Source organism: Pleurodeles waltl, chromosome 8 (genome assembly GCF_031143425.1).
Source record: "Pleurodeles waltl isolate 20211129_DDA chromosome 8, aPleWal1.hap1.20221129, whole genome shotgun sequence".
NCBI classification, from domain to species: domain Eukaryota; kingdom Metazoa; phylum Chordata; class Amphibia; order Caudata; family Salamandridae; genus Pleurodeles; species Pleurodeles waltl.
Window position 1 is genome coordinate 1,016,874,105 of NC_090447.1, and position 26,397 is coordinate 1,016,900,501.

Below are 26,397 nucleotides of genomic sequence, written 5' to 3' on the forward strand. Positions count from 1 at the left end.
TAAAAGATGTTTTATAAGCCCCGGTGAGTGAAAAATAGGCAAATTTATTTTCCCCCTTTGAGATGAATGGGCTCGATAGGCTACAATGGAGAACATTTATTTTAAGATAATAAAGCCATATTTTTCATAGGAAGGAGCTAAATATGGCATGTTTAATATCAAATTAAGTTATAATAAATCCAACAACTTGCCACTGTTGAATATAATATAACCTGTACCTGGAAAGAATTTTAGAACTCTTTCTAAAAGTTACCAGTTTCAGCACTGAAGTACACTTCTCCAATTGGTCAGCCTCTGGCAGCCTGAGCCAGGATACCTTGATGATGTGTGAAGCGGCCTGTACTGAAACAAAGGGAGCATATGGTGGGAGGAGTTCGGTCTCAGCAGATGGTTGAACAGGATGGGGGAGAGCAGCCAAACTGGACTTCAAAGGAGGGAAGGACATTTGGGACAGCCACTGTACCTCCCCCATTTCCTGTACCCCCAGACAACCAGATTGTCACGGTTTCGGGCGGGTCTGATCAGGACTTTGGTTGGGACACCCCTTGAGGTCACCGAATATCCTAAAGAGGTAGTACACTGGGGCAGAGGAGCAGCTAAAGGCTTACACGGAAAGGACAGCTATGGATAGGCACAGGAAACAGGAAAGTAAAAGCAGAGCAACCCTTGTGCGAACAAACAGGAAACAGATTACCAGTGGACAAACACGCTGGGGTTGTACACAGAGTAAGGCGCAGAACCTCCCACAGTGACAGGGAATCTCAATGCCTCTGTGCAGTTTGCTCTTACAGATAGTCACCCTGCCAGCCCCATAGAAAGGAGGCAGCAGAAGTGATTCTGTCTCTGGACCCTAGAGCACAAACAAGGATAGTACTTACATACACAGGACACGCTCTTGTGGGTCCAGCTCGAAACACAGTGGCGATTCCTGAGAAAACAGCAATAGCACACTGTCACTGTTAGGCACGAAATACAACGTATAACACTGGACAAGGATGGGGGCTGGAATTGCCTCCTGGAAACCAGGAGCCAACCCCAGTACACAGGAGGACACGTATACACTGGTGAAGACTGATAGAACACTTACCAGACACAAAGAACCAAGAAGAAACAGAAACAGAAGGGAACAAACAAAGAGGCAGAGGCAAGAACTAGGAACAGGCTCAGGCTGAAGCAAAGGCGGGTCTAGGACTTGAAAACAGGGCGCAAACTTCTGGCTGGGACAGACAGAGACAGGACTGGGAAACTGAGAACAGGCTCTGGCTGGAACAGGCAAGGACAGGACTGGAATACAGGGAGTAGGAAATGAGCAGTAAACAGGACTGGGAAACAGAGAGAAGGTTCTGGCTGAAACAAGGCAGGAGCAGGGCAGAGAAACAGGGAGCAGGCTTTGGAAGAAACAAACAGGTACAAGGCTAAGAAGCAGAGAGCAGACTCTGGCTGGAACAATCAGGAGCAGGGCAGAGAAACAAGAAACAGGAAACAGGATCAGGCTGGAACAGAACAGGAACAAAACTGGAACACCATCCGACAAGGGGTCTGTAACACAAAGGAATTGAAGTCCGATGCACGACGGGGAGCTTGAGGAAATGGCTGCTTATAAGCAGTTCCAAGCTGGGCTGCACAGGAGAGGTTTCAGGTGTGTGTGGTTTCGGACACTTGCAAATCCTGGAGGAGAGGATCCAGTGAAAAGGAGCAACTGGACTTCTCCCATTGAAAACAATGGGAAACAGAATCCGGGTTTTCCTGACTACCAAGCTGTGCATTATGGGATTTGCAGTCCCAAGAAGCAAATGTAGTCCTACACTAGTGTACCATGGTGAAAAGTGAAACAAACAGGAGTCAGCAAGGGACTCTAGGTAGGTGTTCAAGGTGATTCCCAGGCTTCTGACAGTCCCCTTACAGCGCCCCCTGGAAATGGGACGACCGAGTCGTAACAGTATACCCCCTCCCACCAGTCTGCTCAAGAAGAGAAGGCGATCCTTTGGCTGAAAAAAGTTGAAGAGGAAAAGCCACAGCAAGAAAATCCAACACCAACCTTGGTTGATAAGTTTACAGTCCTGCCATAGGTGAATCATCCAATGAGCAAAGCATGTACTAATACCGATATGGGCTCTGATGTCTTTCCTCTTTATTGTTCGATCGATACGGGAGGAGTGCATGGAGTTGGTTTCTGGTGAAGTGGATTCAGGAGCAAGGAGATCTGGAATGGCATTATGGGCAGTATTCTTTAGGATATTAGTTTCCTGTTCAGTACTGTCTTCTTTAGAGGAGATAATTGGCGTATTAGTAACTGTAAGGTCTATAACTCCTTCTGACAAGCAGGATATGTCTGTTTCTGCAGCAGTATTTGCAATGGTTGTCGTCTGAGGCTTGCAAAGCATAGAGACTTGGGAGACATGGGTAACTGGTGTTCTCAAGGTAAACATGAAAAAGTCAGAATTGTCTTTCATCTTGGATGACTTCGGAGTATCAAATTCAGGATCAACAAGAGTTTTTAAGTCTTTAGAAACTGGATTAACATCTGAAAATGTAGAAGTTCCACAAGCTAATTCTTTGGGGTGATCTTCAGACAAGACTGAGATTTCATCATTGCAAGTGCTCTGTGTGTGTATTCATGGTATCAGAAATGGTTTCTTTGCAAAGCGTTTCTACTACAGGTAGTTGATCTTCAGCTCTGTTAACACTGAAAGGTTGTTCTTTGAATTGAAATAGAACTGGAGTCTCTTCAGAAATCGCCTCTACATTGTTATCTAAAGCTTCAGCTTTAGCCTTTGAATTGATGATGGTTTCTTGCAATAAAACACTAAGAACAGTACTTATCAGATCTTCGAATACAAGATTCAAATTCAAGTCTTTAGTTTTAGTGGGACATATTATATCTTTCTGTACTTGAGCTTCGGTTTCAGATTGCTGGTTTTCAGGAGTCTTTAATTTCAGAGACACAGCAGGTGGCATTGGTGTTGCTGATTTTACATCAAAATCAGATACCGTTAGTTCAGAGATCTGTTCTTCACTAACCGTTGAACTGGAAACAGGAAACGCAGTGGCAGGGAACAGCAACTCAGAATCAGTGGTTGAGGCTGCAACTGTGTCCTGTTCTAGGAGAAGGCTCTCATTTCTTATGACAAGCTGTTTACTTTCAGATTGCTGGCTTTCTTCCTTGTCTGAAATCTCCACGATTTGCTTCGACACAGAAGAGATTTTAAAACTTTCTGAGCAGTCCATTACATTCTTAGTAATTGCGGGTATTTCTTCACGGTCAGAAAAATCCATTAGTTCACTTGAAACAGGAACTGTCTCTTCATTATCTGAAAATTCTATGATATTGTTTGAAAGAGCAGGCGTATCCCCACAATCTGAAAATTCTGGTGTGTGCGCCATTTGAACAGCACTATCTGCAGGTTTGTTCACGGCAAGGCAGGAACCACTGTCAACACTAGATTCAGATTCTTCAACACTGTTGCACAACTTGCCATTAATCTCCAGAAAAGTCATATCTTGGTTTCTTAAGGTGCAGCTATTGTAGTCTGTATCAGAACTCTCTTCTTCCTTTGGCTTTATTTGTTCTGATAGAGGGGCTGAAGCACTTCCTTCTGAAGACTCTGATCCATCTTTTGAATCAAGAGGTGTCAAATCTCTCAGAGATGTCAGTGATTCAGTCAACTGCACAGGGATATTCTCTGGAAAACTACAAGTTGAGAGAGAGTCTGAAGAAGATGCTGATATATTTATAACTGGAGCAGTCTCTTGACATTCCTTCATAGCAGGGAAAATCTGCTTTATAGCAGTCTTTGGAGAGGCACATGAGGTAGCATACTGTTCTTTAAGCGAAAGCTGGTGATCATTTTCTTTTTTCAGGTTTTCAAATTGCCTTGCACTAGTTTCCATCAGCTGCTCTGTTACTTCTTCTACCTTACGGATAAACAGAATGTCTGGTTCTGCCAACAGTGAAATATGCATTGATGAAAAGAGCCCATGTGAAAGATTTCTTGTGTATGTTACAACATATTCATCATAGAAGTCTGATATCTGCCTTTTAATCTGCCAAAACTGCTCTTTTAGTGTGTGTATGTCCATATTGTTATCAAACCCACTCAGAATAGAAAAGGGTTTAGCAGAGCTTTTAGGGATTGAGACAGGTGTATTATCATCCAGTTTGGGAAGAGCACAAGCCTTGTGAGTTGAACTAAGGAATCCCACAGTCTTTACTGATCCCTTTGATACAGGTTCTATCCTGCTGACTTGAAAGCACTGAGGGACTGGTAGATCCTTACACGAGTCAGCACAGCACTTTGAATTCCGAGGAACTGGCCTAGATGGGCTGAAGCACTCAACAGAAAACAAGGGAATCCCTAGTGTGGCTTCTTGAACAGTGTCAGGGTTCTTTGTTTTGACAGAGTCCTGGAAGTGAATTTGGGATGCACTAGCATGAGGCAAGGAATTAACCAGGGTTTCTTGAGAGTAAATGTCTTGTGCAGAAGTAGCAAAAGCACTTTCACTGTTAGGAACATTCTCCCCTGTTTGAGGTAATAGAACCTCCAAAAACTCATTATTACTTTGTAATTCTTCTACAGACAGGGATTGGGGGTCATAATCACATATACTATAATAGTTGAACATTGATGAATCAGCAAGCCACGCAGTATAGTACTGAACTTGCAAGTTATGGTTTTCTTTAACAAGTCTATCCTTTAAACTAAGGTCTTTTTTAGAGGATTTCAGAGAATGTTTAGGCTTAGAAAGGGGTGCCTTGACATGATAGGAAAGCCCTTTAGGTTTGTGTGTGCCTTTACTGCCAGGGGAGCTTGAAATGTTTGGGTCGTGCATTCTGTCACGGTTTCGGGCGGGTCTGATCAGGACTTTGGTTGGGACACCCCTTGAGGTCACCGAATATCCTAAAGAGGTAGTACACTGGGGCAGAGGAGCAGCTAAAGGCTTACACGGAAAGGACAGCTATGGATAGGCACAGGAAACAGGAAAGTAAAAGCAGAGCAACCCTTGTGCGAACAAACAGGAAACAGATTACCAGTGGACAAACACGCTGGGGTTGTACACAGAGTAAGGCGCAGAACCTCCCACAGTGACAGGGAATCTCAATGCCTCTGTGCAGTTTGCTCTTACAGATAGTCACCCTGCCAGCCCCATAGAAAGGAGGCAGCAGAAGTGATTCTGTCTCTGGACCCTAGAGCACAAACAAGGATAGTACTTACATACACAGGACACGCTCTTGTGGGTCCAGCTCGAAACACAGTGGCGATTCCTGAGAAAACAGCAATAGCACACTGTCACTGTTAGGCACGAAATACAACGTATAACACTGGACAAGGATGGGGGCTGGAATTGCCTCCTGGAAACCAGGAGCCAACCCCAGTACACAGGAGGACACGTATACACTGGTGAAGACTGATAGAACACTTACCAGACACAAAGAACCAAGAAGAAACAGAAACAGAAGGGAACAAACAAAGAGGCAGAGGCAAGAACTAGGAACAGGCTCAGGCTGAAGCAAAGGCGGGTCTAGGACTTGAAAACAGGGCGCAAACTTCTGGCTGGGACAGACAGAGACAGGACTGGGAAACTGAGAACAGGCTCTGGCTGGAACAGGCAAGGACAGGACTGGAATACAGGGAGTAGGAAATGAGCAGTAAACAGGACTGGGAAACAGAGAGAAGGTTCAGGCTGAAACAAGGCAGGAGCAGGGCAGAGAAACAGGGAGCAGGCTTTGGAAGAAACAAACAGGTACAAGGCTAAGAAGCAGGGAGCAGACTCTGGCTGGAACAATCAGGAGCAGGGCAGAGAAACAAGAAACAGGAAACAGGATCAGGCTGGAACAGAACAGGAACAAAACTGGAACACCATCCGACAAGGGGTCTGTAACACAAAGGAATTGAAGTCCGATGCACGACGGGGAGCTTGAGGAAATGGCTGCTTATAAGCAGTTCCAAGCTGGGCTGCACAGGAGAGGTTTCAGGTGTGTGTGGTTTCGGACACTTGCAAGTCCTGGAGGAGAGGATCCAGTGAAAAGGAGCAACTGGACTTCTCCCATTGAAAACAATGGGAAACAGAATCCGGGTTTTCCTGACTACCAAGCTGTGCATTATGGGATTTGCAGTCCCAAGAAGCAAATGTAGTCCTACACTAGTGTACCATGGTGAAAAGTGAAACAAACAGGAGTCAGCAAGGGACTCTAGGTAGGTGTTCAAGGTGATTCCCAGGCTTCTGACAGTCCCCTTACAGCGCCCCCTGGAAATGGGACGACCGAGTCGTAACACAGATGGCCCCTGATTAGATTAAGGAAGGGGTGTGTTAAGGGAAATGTAGCCACATCAGTGGGTGGGCGCATACAGATCTAAACTCTAAGGGCCATATGTATACTTTTTCATGCAAAACTGCAGCGATGCAGTTTTGCGTAAAAAATGTTACTGCTGGCTAACACCATTTCTTTGCGCTGCTCAGGTGCCAAATTTACACTTTGACATGCGGCGGCGCAAACCACTGGTGAGAGTCATTTTTTTTTTTTACCAATGCGTCACGCCGTAAAGAAAAACAGCGTTAACACAGCGACAATGACTGTGAGCCGGTTTATGACGCCGCAATCCGGATAAGCGCCTTTTTTTGATGCAATTGCGTCAGAAAGTGGCGCAACAACAGCAAAATGTGCTAAGGAGAGCCAAAATGGATCCCTGATGCTTGCACAGACCCCAGGAAGATGACAACAGACCAGGAACCAGCCAGGAGGACCCACAGAAGACCCAGGACAGGGAGAAGAAGACAAGAAAATGTCGCTTCAGTGCAGAGGTGCAGGAAATTCTGGTGAAAAAGGTGACGGAACACCAGCACCAACTGTTTGTCACCTCAAAGTTGCAAAACAGTAGGAGAGAGGCAATATGGCAACAAATTGTTGACAAGATAAACAGTGTGGCAGAAGTATGGAGAACAGTCATCGAGTGCAAGAAACGCTGGCATGACAGCAAGCGCAGGACCAAGGAAAAGATGGCCAGGAACAGGAAGACAGCACTGCAGACTGGAGGTGGGAGTCCAGCACCGCAGGAGGCCCTGGTTCACATGGAGGAGATGGTCGCAGCCGTCATCCCTGAGGAGATCATCACAGGGATTCAAGAACAGGACAGCGCAGACTACCAGGAGACAACACAGATGCAGGGTAAGTCCCAGGAGGAATTAAAATGCACAAATGTTAACTGCAAGCGGAGGGACATACCTACTACACAATGCATGTAAGTCATGATATTCAGGGAGTGGCATGGGTAAAGGGGCACGGCATGGGGGCATGGCCTGTTCCGAGGAAACCAGGGGCACAGTACTACACTACACCAACAACCTTTGCATGGGGGTATGCTGCCATGCCAAGGATGTTGGAAAGGTAAAGCCAGGCCAGGAGGGTGGGGTACAACGTTAAACTGGCCTCCTGTCACACGTCAGCTGGTATTCTCCCTACATGAATTAGGGCACAATTAACAGTCTCAGGCCATATCTGCAAGTGGAATTTAACATTGACAACAGTTGTGACTACCCCCTCTGCTGTGTGTGCAGGTCAAGTAGCTAATGGCAGTAACATCCCCATGGATCAAGCACACCCGAATTAGAAGGTTCAGGATGACAATGTTATCAATCCCCTGAAATCAATACAAATGTTTCAATCCTGTCAAATGTGATTGTCCATAGTTGCTACAAACATCAGCCATTGTCATAAACATTATGAGGTACACAGCACTAATGTCAGACCCATGCTGCATTTGACAGGGTCCACGCTGTGCCTGGGTCACAATAGCACCAATGACACCATGCAACATCCCAAATGTCATACTGCTCAGACAACAGCATTGAGGGGGAGGACATATGTAACTGGCTAGTAAAATACACCCACACAGTCAGAGTAGGAAATGGAACACTGCTAGGACCATCACTGCAATCCAATGAAGCACACATTTCCCAACATCAGCAGTACACAATACCAATGCTGACACCTGTTTCATGCCATGCCAATCCAATACATAGTATATGCTAGGTCTCAGCAACATATAGCTGAATGTGAAATATCTGAGACTGGGTCAGTTCCAGAATGTTAAGTGTGGTGCACGTGCCATCAGAACACCCACAGCCAGTGAAAGGCCTCACCATGAGAATGGAAGTAGACGGAGGGTTGAGTAGGACAAGAAGGTGGCACTTCACAATTTGGCCAGAACCAACACCTAGAGGATGTGATTCTGGCAAGTCCCCAAACTGACCACAATACATGTGACTTGCAGGTGGGGCATAGGCCTGGGAGAATGCTAATATGAAAGACAGGAGTAATGAACCGGAACCAAGATCACAATGTGAAACAAATAGGAAGTCAGGCACGTCGCATTACAAATCCCACAACACAGTCACATCAATTGTACCATATCTCATTGCAGAGGATGATGGCTCTCCTGCGGATATGCCTGTCCTGGACTTCCCTGATGATTTGGATGGCGAGCTGACAAACATCAGCCAGCAGACCCTCCAAGATGTCCTTGGGACCCTCCAGACCCCAAATTCAGTCACAAGGAGGAGCACAGAAGTAGCAGCCATCACAGAGGACCCACCCACCACCTCAATTGTACGACCTGCCAGCTTCAACCCAGCTGAGGACTCTGCCGACACTGGCACCAGCTTTGAGAGAACTGTAGTTGGAGTACAGCAGGAGCTGGCCAAGGAGGTGCGGGTGGGGATGCAAAATATGGCAGCCAGCTTAGAGGGGGTGTGTTTGTGCATGATGTCAACTGCAGAACAGGCAGCAGCCATGCAAGGGTGAACATCAATCTTGCAGGAACTCGAAAAAAGTGTAAAGGAAATCAGCACAGCTGTAAGAGAGTTGACACAACACCTACAACAACAATCCTGTCAACACATGCACAAATGCAATATTGACCCCCTCAGGGCCGACCTGGCTGCCTACCACAGTGATGTGGCTGCTATACTTAAGACCCAGCAGCTCCTCCTTGCTGCAGTACTGCCCTTATAGCCCCACAGTTGGCAGCTACCGGGATGTCCGACTCCACGTCTTCAAACAATGAGGTGTGTGTTGCCCCTTCACAACCACCACCACCAAGGGCAGAGGAGACAACACACCCATCAGAAGATGAAGACATGGAACAGATCACCTTCACCCATAAGAGTACCCAGTGGCACTAGTCCCTGCCACATGGCCACCTATAACCAAAGTCTTGTGCTTTGTAACATGCCAGTCTTGCAACAACTGCACTCAAGCACTGTTCTTCAGCCCACTGTTTATCTTGACACCCTGCCCTGTGATTGTCTCTCACTGACTCATTGGCAAATCCTGTCCCTCTGCACTGTCTGACACTTCACCCCAGCATGTCCAATGACATGTGCTTTTGCACTTGTGTAGGATCACAATGGAAGGTGTCACACTAATGGACTCACAATCATGGACAATGTACATATAGCACTACAGCACTTTAAAATAAATGGCACTTACACACCAACTTTGTCTCTGTGTAATGTGACATATCAACCGTGATGGCCATCAGTGATGTTTACCTCAGGTCAATGATTATAGATTGCCAATACAACTGACCTGAAAGAATGTTGGCTGATAACTATGCACTGTGATCTGGATTGTACCATCATCTGCCCTTCCTGAGGGTTACTTCTGAGGAAAATAGAAACTATACACCATAATAATGTGTTGGACAGAATAACGCTTCCTCAAGGGATGTCTAGGCCAAAAAGTATTACCTTCAACTTTTTCTTCAAGCCAAAATTTACGTATGGGACATTTGACCCACATTTTGCATACTGCATGAATGGATGTGTATGAGTGTAAGTACGAATATGTAGCCTGGCTGAACATTGTAACAAATGATAGGTGTGAGTTATGTATACCATACTACATGAGATCATACTACCACTCACCTTATAAGGCTTTGCTTGGACATCAGGCTGCAGGAAGACTTAACACAGTGTCCTCAATACCAATTCTGGTCACAAAGTATGTGAGATTGAAAACATACATCGAAAATTAACAACACTTTGGGATACATAGGGGGTCATTCCAACCCTGGCGGTCGGTGTTAAAGCGGCGGCCAACCCGCAAACAGGCAGGCGGCCAAAAAAATAGAATTCCGACCCTGGCGGGAACCGCCAACACAGCCCGCCACTTTAACACTCCGACCGCCACGGCGGTACAGACAAGCAGCGCGGCGGTCACCGCCAACAGACAGGCGGCAGACAATGTACCGCCCACCCTATCACAACTCACCAATCCGCCACCTTTTCCGGGGCGGGAGCCCCGCCGATAAAAACACGGCGGAAACAGACTACGAACGGGAAAACGCTCACCTCTACACACTCCACGAGGAATCTGGACAGCATGGAACCAGAACTACACATCCTACCAGCTATTGTCTACCTGCTCCTCTACCAGGAGCACAAACGCCGGCGCAGAAGACAACGGTGAGTACTGCACCTACGACACACGGGAGGGGGGAGGAGAAAAGATTACGGGCAAACACATACGTGACCCCCCCCCCCCAACTACCTACACACCAATGCAGAGCAACAACTCAGAATGACACCCCCAAACCCCCCGGAAGAATTCAAAGACAAAATAATAAGTAATTGTAATACAAATATATTGTAAGGCAAAGTAAATAAGTAAGACGAACATCCCATAACTATATACACATATGTATATTGTCCCGTCAGAATTGGCTTTCTGTCATTGTACGTGGGCCAATGGTCCTCAACACATGGGCAAAGCCCACACATGAGACCCGAATCCATTGGAGAGAACACTGCAGGGGCATCAGATAGGAAAACTACAGGCACCTCAGGGGGAAGGGAAGGGGGGCCACCTCAGCCACATGAGTCCACGACGCCAGATCAACGAGGGGCCTCCACGGCCAATGTTCAATCCTGGGGAGTGCAAAGGCACAGTCTCTCAAGTCTCTACAGTGGGTGGGTTGCTCACTGTGCCATCCTGGGGAGTGCAAAGCCACAGTCTCTCAAGTCTCTACAGTGGGTGGGTTGCCCACTGTGCCATCCTGGGGAGTGCAAAGCCACAGTCTCTCAAGTCTCTACAGTGGGTGGCTTGCCCACTGTGCCATCCTGGGGAGTGCAAAGCCACAGTCTCTCAAGTCTCTACAGTGGGTGGGTTGCCCACTGTGCCATCCTGGGGAGTGCAAAGCCACAGTCTCTCAAGTCTCTACAGTGGGTGGCTTGCCCACTGTGCCATCCTGGGGAGTGCAAAGCCACAGTCTCACAAGTGGATGACAGACTCCAGCGGTACTGGAGGACTCTTGGTGCCCAGAGTGTATCGTGCAGCCCTGTCCGACACTGATCCGGGCCTGCCCCTTCTGCCAATGTGTCAGCGGTGCTTGAGATGAAGGCCCCAGCGGAGCAGTGCTTGAGATGTAGGGCCCAGCGGAGCGGTGCTTGAGATGAAGGGCCAAGCGGAGCGGTGCAGAGACGGCGGTGCCCAGCGGAGCGGTGCTTGAGATGAAGGGCCCAGCGTAGCGGTGCTTGAGATGAAGGGCCAAGCGGAGCGGTGCAGAGACGGCGGTGCCCAGCGGAGCGGTGCTTGAGATGAAGGGCCCAGCGGAGCGGTGCTTGAGATGAAGGGCCAAGCGGAGCGGTGCAGAGACGGCGGTGCCCTGTTCAGCGGTGCCTGTCTTGAAGGGCCCTGTTCAGCGGTTCTTGAGACGGCGGTGCCCTGTTCAGCGGTGCCTGTCTTGAAGGGCCCTGTTCAGCGGTGCTTGACACGGCGGTACCCTGTTCAGAGGTGCCTGTCTTGAAGGGCCCTGTTCAGCGGTTCTTGACACGGCGGTGCCCGGTTCATCGGTGCTTGTCTTGAAGGGCCCTGTTCAGCGGTGCCTGTCTTGAAGGGCCCTGTTCAGTGGTGCTTGTCTTGAAGGGCCCTGTTCAGCGGTGCTTGTCTTGAAGGGCCCTGCTCAGCGGTTCTTGACACGGCGGTGCCCTGTTCAGCGGTGCTTGTCCTGAAGGGCCCTGTTCAGCTGTGCTTCACATGTGTCTCCAGGGCACCAGATCCGGCCAATAGATGGTGTTCACTCGCCATCCGACTTCTTGCTTGCTGGGCCCTCCTGTGCTGGTGGCCCGTGCCCGTGGGTGTCCTCCTTCACCCCCGAATGGGGCTGGTGGGGCCCTCCTGGGCAGCTCGCCTGCTGCCGGACTTGTCGGCCGTGCTGCCCTTGCCATCCTTGCCTGATCCTCTGTGGCCCTTGCCTCCCTTTGGAGATGTGCCAGGTGGCACCCCACTTCCTGACGGTGCCAGGGTGGTGCCTGTGGAGGCTGCCGTCTCTGTTTTCTCGCGCCGGCCCTTGGCTTTTTTTGTTTTTTTCCCAGCGGGTGGGCTGGCTGTCCCTTTGCTGCTGGCCGATGTGGCTGCCTTCGAAGGTGGGGGACTCCAATATCCCTGGACTATGGTCCTTGTAGGTCCAGGGGTTGTGGTGGCTGAGGTGCAGATTGGACTTTTACGAGATGGAGGGGGTGGGTCAGGTGATGGAAAGAGGTTAATTTTGGAGAGGAAAAACGTTTTGGGAGCAATGGGAAGGGTAGGTGCAGTGGGTATGGGAGTGGAGGAAGAGGATGTGGTTGTAGGAGAGTCAAGTGTGCTGTCTATGGGTGCAGGTGCTTGTGACGGAGGCTGTCGTGAGGTGGATGGCTGTTGGGTGGGTGGCTGCCTGCGTTTGTGTGGTTTGGAAGAGGGGGTGACAGACACACTGGGAGAGGACACAGGGGACGTGTAAATGGCAGTGGGGGTGGTGACTGCACGTGTGCGGAGTGTTCTGGTGGGTGTGCTGGTGATGGTCGTAGTGGCTGATGAAGTGGTGCATGCAAGTGTGAGTTGGGACGTCACAGGGAGGGAGGAGGGAGACGAGGAGGAGGGGGACACAGAGGAGGCAGTGGCTGTTGGTGTGTCTGCATGTGGCTGTTGCTTGTGTGAATGCTTGTGTGATGTGTGGTGCTTATGTCTGGATGAGCTGCCCTTGGGTGTTGAGGTGTGTGCAGGCTGATCTGTAGGTGTGTCTGGGATAGGCAGAGGAACAGGGGAGTGGGACTGGGTGGAGGGAGTTGGAGGACGGAGGCAGGAGACAGGGACAATGGCTGCCGTCAGTGCTGAGGCCAGAGCGTTGAACGATCGCTGATGGGCAGCCTGACCCGAATGAATGCCCTCCAGGTATGCATTGCTCCGATGCACCTCCCTTTCCACCCCCTGGATGGCATTCAAAAGGGTAGACTGCCCAACAATGAGCGTCCGGAGGAGGTCGATGACCTCCTCACTGAGGGCAGCAGGGGTAACTGGGGCAGGGCCTGAGGTGCCTGGGGCAAAGGAGATGCCCGCCTTGGTGTGCGAGTGGGCACGGGCGAATGCTGAGGTGCTGCTGGGAGGGCGGAGCTGGTGCGCTGGGTGGCGGCTGTACCTGTTGTTGCGGTGGGCACGATGTTGCCGCCACCACAAGGGAGCTCCCTTCCGAGGACGTGTCGGTGTCGCTGATGTCTCCACGTGTCCCCGTTGTGGAGCCCCCCTCGCCCTCCGTCTCACTGGTCAAATCAGAGTCCGTTGCATGGCCCTCCGGGGCCATGTGAGATGCAGCTCCCTCGTGCTCCAATGCCACTTCTCCTCCGCCAGATGATGCTAATGCACACATGAACAGGAAGAGCAGACAAAAACAGGGGGGGGAAGAATAAAGACATGTTGAGTGCATGCATTGGCAACACATTTGGTGGAGAGGACAGACACAGAAGCACCCTGCACTACGCTGCGCACTTGGGGTACACTACTCAATCAGTGGGACATGGCCTACAAGCCTATGGACGACAACTGTACACATAGGTGACACATGGCCATGGATAGCTGTACTTGGCACCCTACAGAGGTGGGGGACGGGGGCACAGGGCCATGCCTTATGGAGGGGCCTAGCCTACAGAAATCGCCCTGGCCTAGGGATACTCACAGCCCTCCTCCCCCACCCAGACACTTCCACTGCACGCATAGTCAGCAGAATGTGCTTGTACTCACCCCCTTGTGTCTGCTGTGATGTCCTCACGCGCCCATCCAAATCTGGGTAGGCCACCGCCAGGATCCGAGACATCAGGGGGGTCAATTGACGCGTGGAACCCCTCCTACGTTGGGAGGCCATCCCCAGCAGAGCCTTCGCGGTCTTTCTGCTCCCGCAGCGGATGTCCTTCCACCTCTTGCGGCAGTGGGTGCCCCGTCTGTTGTGGACCCCCAGGGTCCGGACGTCCTTGGCGATGGCACGCCAAATGTCGACTTTCTGATGGGCGCTGACCTATGTGACACGTACAGGGAGAGAAAATACAATATCAGAATTTTCTGCATGCTCGATGTGAGTGTCCCCCCATCCCCACACTTGCCATGTGGCACATGCTCTCATCTGTCGTTTGATGCACGCCTCATACGTTCCCCTCCGCACCATCGTTCATTCACCCCACTCAACCCAGGCATTGCCCACAAAGCATGGTCCCAGTGTACTTACCTGTTGGTCTGGAGGACCGTAGAGTAGCGCATACTGGGGGAGGACCCCATCAACAAGTTTCTCCAATTCCTCAGATGTGAAGGCAGGGGCCCTTTCCCCAGTCGAAGCAGCCATTGTCTCTTCCAGACCGAGGTCACAGCAGCACTTGCAGTATAGGTCCTCTCCTGTGGATGATCAGGTCTCGAGTGATTAAGCAGATAGAAAATGGCGGTCACGCCCGCGGCGGTGCGTACCACAGCGGTGCGTACCGCGACCACCGGCGCACATCGTCATTGGCTCCTGAGACCCATAGGGTTCAATGTCTACCAATGCTGCTTTGCGCCGCGGTCTTCGAACGCCTACCACCACGGTGTGCCATGCCAGCGCATTGACCTCACATCCCATTGTCACACTTCACAGGTCAGGCAGCCGCCATTTCAAGGGCCCACATGGCTTAATTTCTACTGCGTCACACAGGCCTAGGCGTTGCATTGCCACTCATACAAGCCATTCAATGCATAGCGAATCGTGTTCTGTGCAAGCTGTGGTTAGGTACCTGTGGGTTGCTTGACTCTGTGATCCATGTTGTCCTTCCTAGGCACCGTCCGCTGGGACTTGCGAGGAGATGGAGGAATGTTCCCGTGTACAGACCGCTGGTGGACCTGTCGACAATGGAAGAAAGACATGTCATACTGACATACAGACTTGACCGAGCCACTATACAGGAACTGTGTGCCCAGCTGGAGCCAGACCTGATGTCCCCCATTCGCCAACCCACAGGGATTCCCCCTCTGGTGCAGGTTCTGTCAGTACTCCATTTTTTGGCAAGTGGATCATTCCAAACAACAGTGGCCATATCATCAGGGATGTCTCAGCCTATGTTTTCTAAGGTTTTGTCCAGAGTGTTGTCTGCCCTGATGAAATACATGCGGAGCTACATTGTTTTCCCTGAGGTGGGCGATTTGGCTACAGTGAAGGGTGATTTCTATGCACTTGGACATATCCCCAACATCATTGGTGCCATTGATGGGACCCATGTGGCTTTGGTTCCCCCCAGTGAAAGTGAGCAGGTGTACAGGAACAGAAAAAGTTATCATTCGATGAATGTCCAGGTGGTCTGTTTGGCTGACCAGTACATCTCCCATGTAAATGCCAAGTTCCCTGGGTCAGTGCATGACGCGTACATCATGCGAAATAGCAGCATCCCTTATGTGATGGAACAGCTACAGAGACACCGTGTGTGGCTAATTGGTGACTCTGGTTACCCCAACCTGTCGTGGCTACTGACCCCAGTGAGGAATCCCCGGACCAGGGCAGAGGAACGGTACAATGAGGCCCATGGGCGGACTAGGAGGGTGATCGAGCGGACCTTCGGCCTCCTGAAGGCCAGGTTTAGGTGCCTGCATATGACAGGTGGATCCCTAATGTACTCACCAAAGAAGGTGTGCCATATCATCGTGGCCTGCTGTATGCTTCACAACCTGGCTTTGCGACGCCAGGTGCCTTTCCTGCAGGAGGATGGTCCAGATGGTGGTGTTGTAGCAGCTGTGGAGCCTGTGGAGAGTGAAGAGGAGGAAGACGATGGGGACGACACAGACAACAGGGACACGGTGATACAACAGTATTTTCAGTAGCACACAGGTACGAATCAATCCCGCCATTTTACATTTACTTAAAGTCTCCTGCCTCTCTACTGTATGTGTTTCCCCCCAGTTCCTGTTAACTGAGTTGTGACTTTCCCTTCCGTTTTCAGAGCTGTGTGCCCCACTGCCTGACCTCTGCTTTGTTTGCCCATGGACTACAGCTGTGTGACAGTGGTATGTTGTCATCACAATGTAACTGAACATTTTGGCACTGTAATGTCTAATACATTTGTTCAAAATACAAGCAGACTCCAGATTTTTTAAGAGCAATAAGTGATTTTATTAAAGTGCTAAATTTAGGGACATGATTGAAAAACGGTGATGGGTGATGGTGGAGTAATGTCCATGGCAGAGTCCAGTTTTCAGTCTCACAGGTGCATTGTCCATATGCCTGTGGAAGGATGGAGCAGGGGCAGTTTAGGTTTGGACAGGGTGATAATGTGGGACAGTGGGATGACATCAGGGGGTATCCTTTGCTGGTGGGGGTCTTGGCATCCTACTCTGTCTTCTTCAGAGATCTCAGGTACTGCTTGCGGGGTGGTTCTTCTTCTGCAGGAGGTGGGGTTCTGGTGGTCTGTCGTTGTGTGGGGGCCTCCTGTCCACTAGCGCCGGCGGAGGTGGTAGCCTGGTCTGGGTCCATGCTAGTGACAGGGGCCCTTTGTGGTGCCACATGGTCCCGCAATGTGGTGACGATCTGGTTAAGAGCCACGACGATGGTCCCCATTGCGGAACTAATGTTTCTCAGTTCCTCTCTGAACCCCATGTACTGTTCCTCCTGCAGTACCTGGATCTCCTGGAACCTGGCCAGTACCGTAGCCATCGTCTCCTGGGAGCGGTGGTATGCTCCCATGATGGAGGAGAGGGCCTCTTGGAGAGTCGGTTCCCTGGGCCTGTCCCCCCCCTGTCGCACAGCAGCCCTCCCAGTCCCCCTGTTTCCCTGGGCCTCTGTCCCCTTGTGAGAAACTAGGGCTGATTGCAGAGGCCCCATAACTTTTTGCCCCCATTTTCCACTTTATGCTGGTGTTTTCCTGACTCTGATGGTGCCCTGGGTACTGCTAACCAGTCCCAGGGCCTGTGCTCTGTGTAAAATGGATATGCAAATTAGGCTAATTATAATTGGCTAAGTTAACCTACCTATAAGTCCCTAGTATATGGTAGGGCATGTAGGTTTAGGGACCACAGCATAGGTGGTGCACACCTAGGCGCATTGCTGAGGTGCCCAGTGTCATTTTAAAAGCAAGCCTGCCTTGCTGGCTGCTTTTAAATTAAAGTGATATGCAAATTCGACTTTGGAATTAAAGGTACTTCCAAAGTCTTAAACTACCTTATTTTTACATATAAGTCACCCCTAAGGTGTGCCCTATGTGCCCCTAGGGCTGGGTGCCATGTAACTATAAGCAGGGATTTTATAAAAATAGATTTATAAGCCCTGGTGAGGTAAAAACAGCCAAATTCGTTTTTCCCTCATTGAAGTAAATGGCCTTCATAGGCTAGAATGGGCAGACTCTATTTTAAATTTTAAAGTCTCCTTAAATGTTACATACCAAGAATTTGGTATCAAATTGATTGTTGCAATAAATCCCACAACTTCCAGTTGTTGGATTTAATATAACTAGTGCAGGTAAAAAGTTTAGACTTTACCTAAAAAGTTGCCAATTTCAGCTCTGCATTGTTTTTGCTGCTGTGCTCTGATTGGCCAGCCTGCAGCAGCTTCTGCCAGGCTACCTTGATGAGGTGTGAAGTGGCCTGACTTCACACAAAGGAATGTGCTTGGGGAGAGAATCTCCCCTCAGCAGATGGTGAGGCAGGAAGGGGGAGGGCTGCCAAACTGGACTTCAAAGGCAGAGAAGGACATTTGGAGCACCCAGCAACACCCCCACATCCTGCAACCCCAGACAATTAGGTGCCCCCTTGATTAGATTAGGAGAGGGCAGGAGAGGGGTGTGTTTATGATTTTTAGCCACACCAGTGGGTGGGCTCAGCCAGATGTAACCTCCAAAAATCAGATTCATCCATGTTGGATTTTTAGAGACTGTTGCCTTCTGGGATGGATTTTTGCCACACTTCCCAGGAAGTGGTCATCACAGGGGGACGACCCTGTCCCTGATTGGAGAACCAGGGCCGCCCTGCTTTTCACCCAGGAGCAAGGATAAAACTGGCAGACCTGCACCCACGCCTCAGATCCCCTCCAGAATTCAACAAGAAAGGAACTAAAGAAGAAGAAGGACTGCCCTGCTGGACCCCTGGCCTGCACCTGGACCCTGCACTCAGAAGGACTGCACCAGCTGCACACTTGGGCTTCACCACAAGAAGGACTTTGCCTGGCTTCAACTGGTTCAAGGAGGGACTCCCTGTTTGCTACAGGTGAAAAATTGCTAAACCAGAGTCCCCTGCACCAACTCCTGAAGAAAGCGACCAGCTGACCACTGTCCAGTGGCCAAAAAGGAGTTTGCGCCAGGTGCATTCTGGGAGTTGAAGTCCGCACCCCCCAAGGACCATCACAGAACTTCTGGACCCTTGGGGTGAGCTGTGGACCTCAAAAGAACCTTAAAAGAACATCTGGGTGAAGCCCCAGAAGTTTGGAAAAGATTGGAGAATTTTTGAAGAAAAGCTCCATAAAGTGACCGACCCGACGCGGAAATTCTAGCCGGCTTGCCTCAACCGCGACCCGGCCTGACTTCGTGGTTCGTCCCGGTAAAGAAAAACATCCAAAAAAGAGACTAAGTCCGAACGTAAAAAGTTGACCGGGACCTCCCAGCCATCATATCCGAGAAGGGCTCCATGGACGTCGGATCAAGATCCAGGTTTACCCCGGTCGAAGGATTTTCATCTCGAAAAAACGACTAAGTCCGAAGGTAAAAATCACCACCGAGGAAACCGACTTTGCGTATCCGGACAAGGGCTCCAGGAGGTCGGATTCAACTGGCAGGTTCGTCCCGGGGAAGAAAAACATCAAAAAAGAGACTAAGTCAGAAGGTAACTTTTTAACCGAGGCCTCCCGCGACTTGTAGCCGAGCAGGGCTCCATCGCGGTCGGCCTGAAAGTTTGACTTTGCCCCGGTCCTGGTGCAACCAGATGACCCGATTGGCGCTTTTTGTTTCTAAGCGCTAGAAAATAATAATACTTTAAAAATTCATATCTCCGGTTCCCCCGAAACCGATTTTAATCGTTTGTGTGTCATTTTAAAGATAAAAATATGAGCTATTTTTATAAATTGGTTTTGGATTTTTAAACTGTTTCCTGTGTTTTATTTAATTACTGTTTTGTGATATTTGAATGCTTTACACTTTGTCTCCTAAGTTAAGCCTTGACGCTCGATGCCAAGCTACCAAGGGTAGAGCTGGGATTAATTTACTGAGACCTAACTGTACCTATGTGGAGGTTAGTGGCTTGTTGCTAGGTGTAGGTACCTACCTGCCCTACCAATAACCCATTTTCCAACATAATTGGAAGCAGCGACGGGATCCTGTACTTGTGTTCAATATCACGTTACAGTTTTAGGTAAAACAAATTAAAAATCCTTTAAATTGTCCTAGTGCAAAAATTGTTTTTAATTTTTAATTTGGATTAATTTCAATTTTTGAATTTTTGTAATTTTTCTAAATTCTTGTTTCCAATTTTTGCAAAAAGTTTTTGTTGACACAAAACTAGGGAACCATGGAGCTTGATCTGGCTAGCCTACCCACACTGACAGTAGTCCAGCTTAGGGGGTTGTGTATTGAAAGAGGGTTGCCTGCAACCACTGATCTCAGGAAGCAAATCCTGATCACATCCCTGACAGCATGGGCTGAGGCCCAAGAGGTAGAGTCAGAAGAAGCTCCAGAGGAGGGAGAAAGAAGGGAGGATGCAAGCTCTAACCACTCAGGGGAGGGAAGGCATCTGAGCCTAAGTGAGGATGAGGAAGAACGGTCCTCAGTAAACACAGTCACTAGGGGCAGATCCAAAGCTAGTGGTGGGAAGGGGGTCCTTTCAGGAGGAGAGAACCCATCCATCAGAGAAAGAGAGCTGGAGGCCCAGCTAGCATACATAGCTTTGGAAGCAGAGAAGCTGGCCCTAGAAAAGCAAAAGTGGGCATACAAAGAAAAAAGAGATGGAAGTAGCGATAAAGAAGTTGAGGTGTCCATGGGTGGGGGAGGTTGCCCCAGATTACCCAAGGGGGTAGTTCCTGCTTATATAGAGGGGGATGACATAGATAAGTGGCTGGGGGCCTTTGAGAGGGCACTCCAAATGAGAAGGGTTAGGCCTCAATACTGGGGTTCCCTTTTGTGGGAGTTGGTCCCCAACTCAGGGAGGGATAGGCTTCTGACCTTAAGGGGGGAGGAGGCAGATTCATACCCTAGTATGAAGAGGTGCTTAGCCAAGAAGTTTGGTCTGACCCCAGAGCAATATAGAATGAAGTTCAGAGACACCCAGAAGGTCAGTACCCAGTCTTGGGTTGACTTTGTGGACATTTCACTAAAGACACTAGAGGGCTGGATTATTGGTAACAAAGTAGATACTTATGAGGGGTTATACAATCTGATCATGAGAGAGCACATCTTGACCAATTGTACCCAAGAAAGGTTACGCCAGCATCTAGTGGACTCTAAGCAGACCAACCCTAGAGAGCTAGGGGAGGCAGCTGATGAGTGGTTGAGAACCAGGGTGGTTGTCAATTCCCAGGGGGGAGACTCCAAGAAGGGGGGGACAGGTCCCCAAAAACCTAAGGAGGGAGGTGGTAAGCCCACCACAGAGACTCCCTCTGTACCCCAGAACCCTAAGAAGGAGGAGAGTAAATCCCACTCCCACTCTGACAAGCAGAGACAGGGAGACCCTGGGTTAAAAAAACTCTTGGACAGTAGGGCTTGCTTTGACTGTCAGCAGACAGGTCACTTCAGAGGAGATGCAGCCTGTCCAAGGAAGGTGGTTAGCACTGGGCTGTCCAGTGTAGCCATAGAGGAGGATTCCTCAGATGATGAAGTCCTCCTAGCATTGTGCTGGGAGACAGGACCAGATGGTAAGCTGGTGATCCCTGAGGGTGGGAGTAGGCACTTCCACCACATTCAAGTGAATGGGATCCCTACCACTGGCCTGAGAGACACCTGTGCCAGTCACACTGTAGTGAGTGACCGGTTAGTGACCCCAGACATGTATGTCCCAGGAAAGACAAAGAAAGTCAGGATAGCCACAGGGGAGGTCACCTCCAAACCTGTAGCCATAGTGCCCCTAGAGAGGGAGGGTATCCTTGACTGGATTAGGGTGGTAGTCAGTGCTGACCTTCCCCTAGATTGTATCCTGGGCAATGACCTCCCAGAGGTGAGTCTGGTCCCAGATGGGGTGGTCGCCCAGGGCGCCCCCCCAAGCCAAAGTCCTGGGGAGTCGGTCCCTACAGTTAGGAGACAGGGGTCCCCAAGAAAAGGAAAGAAGAAAAGGAAGGGTAGGCCACTCTTAAAGAGAGTTCCAGGGAGCCAAGGGCCTTCTGCCCCAGTAGGGGGGGAGCCCAGAGTTGGCACTGGTGAGGCCTCACCTGACCCCAAGGAAGTCCTGAGTAGTCAGGCAGCTGTCCAGATGCAAGGTGTTGCCCCTGCACTGACAAAAGGGAGAGTGGAAGGAGGGTGTCTGCCACAGGAGGTGGTAGCCCCCCACTCTAGACAGCAAGAGGGGTGCCAGGACCCCAAAGATGCCTCTAAAGCAGCTCAGCCACCTGTCAGTGGAGAGCTTAGGGTGTGGTTCTGGGTACTGACAGCTGTCAGTAGCCTCTGCTGGGTGCTAGCCTTCCTGGCAGCAATGTACTTGGCCTGGGAGGCAGACCCCAAGGCCAATAGCAAAGTAGGCCCCCTGACCCTATTGGTCATGGTGGGGTTGCTCAAGTGTTGGGTGACCTCTTTGGGTAAGCTAGGTGTTGCCCTAGCAAAGTTAGGAGTAGGGGAGGTGGGCACCTCACTACCCAAGTTGGCAGAGAGAGAGGAGGAAAATCCCCCTAGAGGGAAGTTTCAGTTTGAGTTGGGTCCTTTTACTGTTGGGATGGCTTCACTACCCAGAGGGAGTGACCCTGACAGGAGGATATAAGGCAGAGTAGGCCCTGCAAAGGGACAGACAGTTTTCTTCACTGTCTTCCTCGCCTAACAAGCCAGGAAGACTCTCCCAGGGTTGGGCTGAGTCTCCTGGGCGTGTGGGCTGGGGGGGGGTTGTGTGAGAAACTAGGGCTGATTGCAGAGGCCCCATAACTTTTTGCCCCCATTTTCCACTTTATGCTGGTGTTTTCCTGACTCTGATGGTGCCCTGGGTACTGCTAACCAGTCCCAGGGCCTGTGCTCTGTGTAAAATGGATATGCAAATTAGGCTAATTATAATTGGCTAAGTTAACCTACCTATAAGTCCCTAGTATATGGTAGGACATGTAGGTTTAGGGACCACAGCATAGGTGGTGCACACCTAGGTGCATTGCTGAGGTGCCTAGTGTCATTTTAAAAGCAAGCCTGCCTTGCTGGCTGCTTTTAAATTAAAGTTATATGCAAATTCAACTTTGGAATTAAAGGTACTTCCAAAGTCTTAAACTACCTTATTTTTACATATAAGTCACCCCTAAGGTGTGCCCTATGTGCCCCTAGGGCTGGGTGCCATGTAACTATAAGCAGGGATTTTATAAAAATAGATTTATAAGCCCTGGTGAGGTAAAAACAGCCAAATTCGTTTTTCCCTCATTGAAGTAAATGGCCTTCATAGGCTAGAATGGGCAGACTCTATTTTAAATTTTAAAGTCTCCTTAAATGTTACATACCAAGAATTTGGTATCAAATTGATTGTTGTAATAAATCCCACAACTTCCAGTTGTTGGATTTAATATAACTAGTGCAGGTAAAAAGTTTAGACTTTACCTAAAAAGTTGCCAATTTCAGCTCTGCATTGTTTTTGCTGCTGTGGTCTGATTGGCCAGCCTGCAGCAGCTTCTGCCAGGCTACCTTGATGAGGTGTGAAGTGGCCTGACTTCACACAAAGGAATGTGCTTGGGGAGAGAATCTCCCCTCAGCAGATGGTGAGGCAGGAACGGGGAGGGCTGCCAAACTGGTCTTCAAAGGCAGAAAAGGACATTTGGAGCACCCAGCAACACCCCCACATCCTGCAACCCCAGACAATTAGGTGCCCCCTTGATTAGATTAGGAGAGGGCAGGAGAGGGGTGTGTTTATGATTTTTAGCCACACCAGTGGGTGGGCTCAGCCAGATGTAACCTCCAAAAATCAGATTCATCCATGTTGGATTTTTAGAGACTGTTGCCTTCTGGGATGGATTTTTGCCACACTTCCCAGGAAGTGGTCATCACAGGGGGACGACCCTGTCCCTGATTGGAGAACCAGGGCCCCCCTGCTTTTCACCCAGGAGCAAGGATAAAACTGGCAGACCTGCACCCACGCCTCAGATCCCCTCCAGAATTCAACAAGAAAGGAACTAAAGAAGAAGAAGGACTGCCCTGCTGGACCCCTGGCCTGCACCTGGACCCTGCACTCAGAAGGACTGCACCAGCTGCACACTTGGGCTTCACCACAAGAAGGACTTTGCCTGGCTTCAACTGGTTCAAGGAGGGACTCCCTGTTTGCTACAGGTGAAAAATTGCTAAACCAGAGTCCCCTGCACCAACTCCTGAAGAAAGCGACCAGCTGACCACTGTCCAGTGGCCAAAAAGGAGTTTGCGCCAGGTGCATTCTGGGAGTTGAAGTCCGCACCCCCCAAGGACCATCACAGAACTTCTGGACCCTTGGGGTGAGCTGTGGACCCCAAAAGAACCTTAAAAGAACATCTGGGTGAAGCCCCAGAAGTTTGGAAAAGATTGGAGAATTTTTGAAAAAAAGCTCCATAAAGTGACCGACCCGACGCGGAAATTCTAGCCGGCTTGCCTCAACCGCGACCCGGCCTGACTTCGTGGTTCGTCCCGGTAAAGAAAAACATCCAAAAAAGAGACTAAGTCCGAACGTAAAAAGTTGACCGGGACCTCCCAGCCATCGTATCCGAGAAGGGCTCCATGGACGTCGGATCAAGATCCAGGTTTACCCCGGTCGAAGGATTTTCATCTCGAAAAAACGACTAAGTCCGAAGGTAAAAATCACCACCGAGGAAACCGACTTTGCGTATCCGGACAAGGGCTCCAGGAGGTCGGATTCAACTGGCAGGTTCGTCCCGGGGAAGAAAAACATCAAAAAAGAGACTAAGTCAGAAGGTAACTTTTTAACCGAGGCCTCCAGCGACTTGTAGCCGAGCAGGGCTCCATCGCGGTCGGCCTGAAAGTTTGACTTTGCCCCGGTCCTGGTGCAACCAGATGACCCGATTGGCGCTTTTTGTTTCTAAGCGCTAGAAAATAATAATACTTTAAAAATTCATATCTCCGGTTCCCCTGAACCGATTTTAATCGTTTTTGAGTAATTTTAAAGATAAAAATATGAGCTATTTTTATAAATTGGTTTTGGATTTTTAAACTGTTTCCTGTGTTTTATTTAATTTCTGTTTTGTGATATTTGAATGCTTTACACTTTGTCTCCTAATTTAAGCCTTGACGCTCGATGCCAAGCTACCAAGGGTAGAGCTGGGATTAATTTACTGAGACCTAACTGTACCTATGTGGAGGTTAGTGGCTTGTTGCTAGGTGTAGGTACCTACCTGCCCTTCCAATAACCCATTTTCCAACACCCCTGGACTGTGTGCCCACTACCACTGCCCCCAGGTCCCTGTTGTTGGGGTGGTGGTTCAACCTGGGTGCCCTGTGACGTGTCCTGGAGACAGAGGCATGGGCCCGCTGGGTGGGAGCTGTGCTGGTGTTCCCAGAGGGGGTTAGGTCTGCTGTAGCCTGTGGCTGTCTGTGGGGAACTGACTGTCCCGAGGTCCCCGATGGGCCAGGCTGGTCATCTGGGTCCAGGGAGACAGAGCTGCTGTCATCACTGGGGGCCTCTTCTGGGGGTGGGATGGACATCTCTGGACCCTCCTGGGCGGTGTGGTGGTGTTCGGGTCCTGCAGGGGTATAAGAGTATGGTTATTGCTTCTGTGTGTGCCATTTCGTGTAATGGGTGGGTGGCCGTGTACCCCAGTGCTGGCATTCCCTTGTGGGGGCTTTTGTGACGTGGCTTGTGGGGGAGATGGGTATGTGCAGTGGGCATGCTTTGGTGATGGGTGTCCATGCTTTGGGGACGCATGCAGGGCTAGGTTTTGGGATGGGTGGGTTGTGATGGTGAGCCATTTGCAAGGAGTTGGTGTGATGGGGGTGGGGGTGAGGGTGGGGGTATGATTTGGCATGCAGGTGGGGTGGGGGGAATGAAGTAGTGAAGATTTGACTTACCACAGTCCATTCCTCCGCCTACTCCTGCGAGGCCCTCAGGATGCAGGATGTGCAAGACTTCCTCCTCCCATGCTGTGAATTCTGGGGGAGTAGGTGGGGGCCCTCCGCCAGTCTTCTGCACCGCGATGTTGTGCCTTGATACCATGGAACGCACCTTCCCCCGTAGGTCGTTCCACCGCTTCCTGATGTCGTCCCGATTTCGTGGATGCTGTCCCACAGCGTTGACCCTGTCCACTATTCTTTGCCATAGCTCCATCTTCCTGGCAATGGTGGTGTGCTGCACCTGTGTCCCGAAGAGCTGGGGCTCTACCCGAACTATTTCCTCCACCATGTCCCTGACTTCTGCGTCAGAGAACCTGGGGTGTCTTTGGGGTGCCATGGGGTGGTGTGGATGAGGTGAGGGGTGGTGTATGTGTTGTAGAGTGTGGTGAGTGTGATGGTGTATGGTGTTTTGTGCGTGGATATTGTGTGGGTGATGTTGTGATTTGCCTCTGTGTGATGGTCTACTCTATTCTGTGCTGTCTCTCTCTGTCCTTCAGTCGCAATTGTGGTCGTAAGGGTTTGTGGGTGATGTGGGTGTGTGTTTTATATTGTATTGGGTGTGTGGGAGTGGTGTGTGTATGTGTCTCAGGTGTGTGTATTTTGAATTGTCCAATGTGGTAGTGTTTTGTAAAGGTGTGTGTATTTTGACCGCGGCGGTGTGTACCGCCAATGGAATACCGCGGTTGAAAGACCGCCGCATGGATTCATGTGTTTTGATATTGTGGGCGTATTTCTGTTGCGGTGACGGTGGAGATTTTGTTTTCGCCAGTTTATCACTGACCTTTGGTGAGGCGGACTTCTGTGGGTGTCTGAATTTTGGTGGACCGCTGCGGGGATTTGTGGGTTGGAATGGCATGGGCGTATTTCTGTTGGCGTGACGGTGGAGGTTTGGTCATCGCCAGT